The sequence below is a fragment of the Equus przewalskii genome, chromosome 29 (genome assembly GCF_037783145.1).
Source record: "Equus przewalskii isolate Varuska chromosome 29, EquPr2, whole genome shotgun sequence".
In the NCBI taxonomy this organism is placed as follows: domain Eukaryota; kingdom Metazoa; phylum Chordata; class Mammalia; order Perissodactyla; family Equidae; genus Equus; species Equus przewalskii.
In genome coordinates, this window is record NC_091859.1 from 38490912 (window position 1) to 38497256 (window position 6345).

General features: G+C 56.1%; 1 long non-coding RNA gene across 1 annotated transcript; it reads right to left on the reverse strand.

Annotated features, from left to right (window-relative positions):
* Positions 1-872: 872 nt before the first annotated feature.
* LOC139080242 (uncharacterized) lies at positions 873-5634 on the reverse strand. Its single transcript, XR_011534571.1, has 2 exons — positions 5480-5634; positions 873-2587 (listed from the first exon to the last, which is right to left on the reverse strand). It is a non-coding gene; the product is annotated as an uncharacterized lncRNA (long non-coding RNA).
* Between the last annotated feature and the right edge of the window lie 711 nt (positions 5635-6345).

Consider the following 6345-nt stretch of genomic DNA (forward strand, 5'->3'; position numbering starts at 1 on the left):
GTGGGAGCTCACCCTTCTCCCTCTGCTCCCTCCATCCCCAGAGCTGGTGGTGCCTGTGTCCTCAGGAGGCCTGCGCTGCCTTCTCACAGCCAAGACAGCTCCTTCCTGCCTCCCCACGCTGCATGTTAGTGCTCAGGGTTCCTGTGGCTTGAGGGACCAGGAACCATTTATAATTTTGTTTCTAAGGGGAAAACGTGCATTTGGAGTTTGGAGACGAGCTGGCAGATGGACTTATTCTTTTGTTTTGTTTGAGGAAGATCAGCCCTGAGCTAACTGCTGCCAATCTCCCTGTTTTTACTGAGGAAGACTGGCCCTGAGCTAACATCTGTGCCCATCTTCCTCTACTTTATATGTGGGACACCTGCCACAGCATGGCTTGTCAAGCAGTGCCATGTCTGCACCCGGGATCCAAACCGGCAAACCCCGGGCCGCTGAGAAGCGGAACGTGGGCACTTAACCGCTGTGCCACCGATCCGGCCCCAAGGTGGACTTTTTTAAATGGACATTTTACAGATAAACACTGAGGCTCAGAAAAGCAGGGTGATATGCCTCAAATCGCAGCAGCAGAGCTAAATTCACACCTAGAGTGGGTTTCAAATTTCCAAATTCAGTTCCCAGAACAGTAACCACAGGCGGCCCTGGGCTCAGTGTCACATCTTCCGTCTTTCAACCAACTGCACCCTTGGGCCTTCCCTCCTCCTCGTGGCTTCCAGAGGCCTTCCAGCTCAGCCTGCCCTCCGTGCGGCTCCAGGGCCGGGAGCTCCGGCTGCATCCCAGGCCCGGGGTGGGGCTCTGGGTACTATCTGATTTAAACTTCACGGGGGCTGTTGTTCCCCCGTTGTACAGATGGGAACACCAGAGTTTAGAGAAACTTCATTCAGCAAATATTTATTAAATGTCTATTTTGTGTCAGCCCTGCCTCCTGCCCTCACAATCTGCCAGGAAAGACAGACCTCACAGAGACACAATAGAGAAGGACAGACTGCGGCTGGGGAGCTGGGGGACCTCTCTGTGGGTGATGTGTGAACTGAGACCAGAGGGTGAACCATGTGACTTACCCCCAAGGCTCACACATGAGTTGGGCACAGAGACAAGTCCTTCGAGTAGCTTCTGACCCCTGTCCATACACTTCAGTTCCCCGGGCAGACATGGCCTGTCGGCTGGACGAAGGGGCCCGGCCCAAGGAAAGCAGTTTCGAGAGGACCCACCCTGACCCCCCAGCCTCTTGTCATGCAAGTTGGGAACAGGACGCTCAGAAGCCAGGGGAGGCAGATGTAACTTAAACAGAACCTTTGGCCCAGGGGTCAAATCTCTAGGCAAAGGCCATGCCCCACCGCCTTGGCCACCATGGTCTGTAGGGGGCTGCTACATGGTTATCTGACCCCAGCCCTGGGCACAGTTGATTGGTCAAGGAGTGAACCTGTGACCCAACTGAGCCTCCAAGCCCCTTCCCTGAGATTTGCCAAGGTGAGGTCGGTTTCTTTCGGGAGAGGCCTGCTGCACCCCACTGTGTTTTCCGCTCTGCGTACAAATGCTCTCGGCCAGAGCAGGGCCTGGTGCAGCCGTGGGCAGCACAGCTGCCGTGGGCTTGACATGTGTCAAAGCGGGGAGGTCTCTGCTGAGCATGGGGCAGGTGAGAACACAGGCTCTGGAGTTAGTCCTGGGTTCAAACCCTGCCTCGATCGCCGGTTTGGGGTGTGATCTAGAGCAAGTTGCTTCCCCTGTCTGGGCTTCTGTTTTCTTGTCTGTAGAACGGGACACCAGCCTCACAGGCACCTGGCACAGGGTAGGTGCTCAGTACATGGTAGCTGCCATTGGGGCGATGGTGTAGAAGGTACTGACCCGCACGGACATGAGCCCCTCCTAGCTCATCTGTCAGCCGTCAGGGAGGCGTGTCCACTGGATGGCATGGGATGCAGCCAGGGTCAGACCAGCTGCGTGGCCTTGCGTGATCACTCCACCTCCCTGAGCTATTTCTCTCCCTGTACAATGTGGATGTGCTACACGGATCATGTGTGAGTGGCAGACACGCACCTCTCCCCACCACTTCCCAAATTTCCAAAGGACAAATTTCCTGAGGGACAAATTTCGAAAACTGGACTCATGCCCCCTTCCTTGACTGTGCCCAGCTACCAGACAGCCCTCATACACCTCCCTGAGGCTGTGCCAGGCCGGCCCAGCTGGCAGCTCCTGACCACAGCAGCTAATCCTGAAAAGCTGCCAGCCAGAGATAGGGGAGGACAGCAAAGGAAATCGGAAACTGGTTGGAAGGTGCTTGCCTCCAGCCAGCCCTCCCTTGCGCTCTCATCAGCCTCTCACTTCAGCAAACCCTCCCACCCACGGAGGCTGACGCCTGGACCCAGTGGAGCAGGAGCCTTTTATCCTAAGCTGCTTGTCTGTCAGCAGGAGCCGGGAATGTTCAGTATCCCCCAGCTCCGAGGCTGCAGGTGTCTCCGATTCTGGTAGGGGACATCCACTCTGCCCTGGATTCCAGGCCGACTCCAAGTCCAGACAGGGGTGCACTGGGGGACAGAAGGGCTACCGGGGCCTTGGTGCTGCCTCCAGGCCTGTGCTGGTCCCATGTGGGCTGCAAGGAAAGCAGAGGAAGGAGGAATCTCAGCTGGTCCTCTAGAGCCCAAGCCAGCTGCACCATTCCTCACTGTTCTTATTTCATTCCAGCCTCACAGCATCCTCGGATTGGCGTCCTCGTTTTACAGAGGAGGACATGGAGGCTCAGTGAGGTCTTAGGTGACTTGCCCAAGATCTCACAGCTACGAAGTATCAGGGATGAGATTCAAACCCAGACCTGGGGGCTCCTAAGCCCAAGCTTTTTCTGCCATCTCAGTCATCTCTGAGTCAAGGCGCTGGCACTGCCTGGGCCTGTCCACACCGGAAGGACACCCCCACCCTCCACCTCCCTTGGGCCAGCAGAGGTCAGCCAACCAAAGCAGCCAAACTGAGACCTGGTTTGACATCTTCCCATGGGGTCCCCAAGCCACCCTGGCCAGCAGCAGCAAGGCCCAGGCCCAGCTCTTGGTGGTGGGGAGGAAAAGACTGATATTTGTCCCACATCTGGGCCAGGAAGGACCTTCATGGTGACCCCATTTGGCAAACTGTGGAAACTGAGGTTCAGAGAGGGGAAACGACTTCCCTGAGGCCACATTGCTACTCCCCTCACCTTCCTCCCAACCTCTTCCTTGGTCCCACCCATCCCTGGACCCATCTCTCTTTCTCTCTTTCCCTCACAGCGTGTCTTCTCCTCCTGGGTACCAGGGTCAGAGGCTTTGGACAACAAGGATCTTAGAATTATCATATCCGGGCCCTCCCTGAATGGATGGGAAAGAGACCCAGAGAGGGAAAGGAGCTACCCAAGGTCACACAGCAAAATGAGACTCAGACTAAGGGATCCTGCATCTCCACACTTCCCATCTCCCTGGAATCACACTGAAGTTGGGCGGCCCTTTACTGAGGGAGGGCGCTGGCTGCTTCTATTCCTATCCAGACCGTGAGCTATTCACAGAAACATGGGATCACATGGAACCAGAAATCAGGCTTCATCCTAGCCCCATCTCCAACTTGCTGTGTGACCTTCTGCAAGCCACATCCTTATCTGAGCCTCTTCTTCTTTAATAGTGCCATGGGGATCAGGATTCCTGTCCTGCCCACTTGTCGGGGTTTCAGTGAGGTTCATATGAGATGCTGGATAGAAGCCCCTTGTAAATTGCAAGGATGAGACATGGGACAGTGTCCCAGCCCAACACCTCTGGGACCCAGAATGTGATGACAGGTGCCTCCCCCCCATCACACTCAAATTGGCTTCCCCAGAGACTTGCCAATGCCGGCAGTTCCACCATTAGAAAAGCTTGCTGGAGGGTAAAGAGGGCTAGAGGCAGGAGATGGGGCCGGAAGTCAGTGGGGCCAGGCGGCTCAGGGCTGAAGAGCATGGCTGTTCTCCTGGGGTCTGAGTCCAGAACTGCTTTGACCCACGTCTGCGGCAGGGCTGGGCCACACCCCTGGCCCTAGGACTCTGAAAAGCTGCTTGTCAGAGCTCAAATCGCCCTCAAATCCTACCCTATAGCTTTGCCAAGGCCCCAAGTATGAGCCCCAGGGGTGTGACCAGAGCAAGTGGAGGCGCCCAAAGCTGGGGCTGCAGTCAGGAGCCAGGAGCCAGGAGCCAGTGCCCAGTCTGCCAATGACTCACCGGGCTCCTCCTTGCTCTGGGCCTCAGTTTCCCCACATGCCCAAGAGGACTGGAAGTGTGGATCTCAGAACTCATGTCCAGACTCAGTAACACCACTGGGCTTTTGCCCATGGGTGGCAAGCCCAGACTTCTCTTTCTTCTCTTCTCTGCCTCACTAGTTTCTAATCATCCCTCTAGGCCCCAGTCTGCTGTCACCTCCACCAGGAAGGCTTCATCAATGCTCTTGGGGGCAAGTGGCCCCTCCTGCATGATCCCACACCTTATTCTGCAGGCCGTCAGCCAGGCCCAGTCATTCCTTCACTCTTTTTTTTTTGCTGAGGAAGATTCACCCTGGGCTAACGTCCATTGCCAATCTTCTTTTTTTGCTTGAGGAAGATTGTTGCTGAGCTAACATCTATGCCAATCTTCCTCTATTTTGTATGTGGGACACTGCCGCAGCATAGCTGACAAGTGGTATAGGTCTGTGCCTGGGAACTTAACCCACAAACCTGGGCTGCTGAAGCAGAGTGCGCCGAACTCAACTACTAGGTTACTGGGCTGGCCCTGCTCCTTCACTCTTGAAGTGAGAATCCACTGAATTAAAATGTGTGAGATGCTTAGAATAACTCACGGCTGGGAGCAAGCGGCCACACTGCCAGCTTTTACTCTCATCACCACGCATGTTTTACAGGTAAGAAAATTGAGGCTCAGGAAACAGGAATGACTTGTTCTAGTCCCAGGGTTTATCAGTGGTAGAGCCAGGATTTGGACCCAGGCAGCCCAACTCTAGGCCCCCCCCCCCTCAGCCACATGCTGTTCTGCTTTCCCTCCTGTTAGGGACGGAGTATCTCTGCCCCCAGTAACCCAGTCCCCTCCCACGAGCACCCATCCTGTCACCCCACGCCTGCGATTCTCTCTCCCGTGCGCTCCAACCGTCCCTCTCCACGAGATCACTCCATGAGTCCACAAACATGCTGTAAAATCTGCTCCAGCCCAAAAATTAAAGACCAAACCTCCCAGGCCGCTATCACCCTCCGGCTCCCGCCATTCTTCTGCTCCCTTTATAGTGAAACTCCTCAGAAGTGAGGTCTCCGTTCGCAGCCGCCACTTTCCCTCCAATCAGACTTTCACCCTCCGCTGGAACCCCCCTTCTCAAGGTCCCCGATGACCGCCGTGGCATTGCCAAGTTGGCTTGGGGTGATGCCCAGGCTCCTTTCTCTCCCATCTGAGCAGCCTCGGACCCAGTTGCTCACTCCCACCTTCTTGAAACACTCTCTCCACTGGCTCCGGCTCTCCTACCTCCTGGCTGCTGCTCCTCGTCTCCTCAAACTGTAAAGGTCAGAGGCCCCCTGCTCTGTCCTGTGCCTGCTCCTAGGTGATTCACCCATCCTCACGGCGTGGGCTGCCATCTGTACCCTGGCAACTTCACATGTGGATCTCCAGCCCCACCCTCCCCCTGAGCTCCAGAGGCACAGACCCACCCACTTCCCCGGCTCCTCCCCTTGGACGTATTACAGGCGTCTCCACCTTAAACTGCCCGAAGGCACCTGGTCCCCCCGCCAAACCTGCTTCTCCTCCGTCTTCTCTTCACAGTAAAGGACCTCACCTTTCCTCAGGTGCTCAGACAAAAGCCTTGGGGTTGTCCTTCATTCCCCACTTTATCTCACAGCCCCATCCAAACCGTCTGCAAATCCTGTCAGTTCTAGAATCCAGGCACTTCTTCCCACCCTCCCCGCCACCCCCTGGTGTCTGAGCCACCATCATATTCTGCCTGATTTCCTGTTTTCACCCTGCAGTCTGTCCTCCCCACAGCAGCCTTTAAACCATCGACCATATCCTCACCACAGCCTAAAAAGCCCCATGAGATCTGGCCACCAACCCGGCCCACTTCCCCCTCCGTCTCCACCCCTGGCACCCGGGTCTAGCCACTTTGACCATTTTGCTCCTTCTGGGTCACGACCAACTCCTTCCGGTCTCAGAGCACTTGTCTGCCTGGAGTGCTGTCCCCCAGATCTTCCCGGACTGGTCCCATTCTCAGTGCCTGGCCACCCATTGCTTGGCACGTAGTAGCTGCTCACTAAACCATCTACCGAACCCACAGGGATGGGATGGCAGGACAAGGGCCGAGAGTAGCAGGAGTGCCACGTCACCACCAGGTGGCGCTG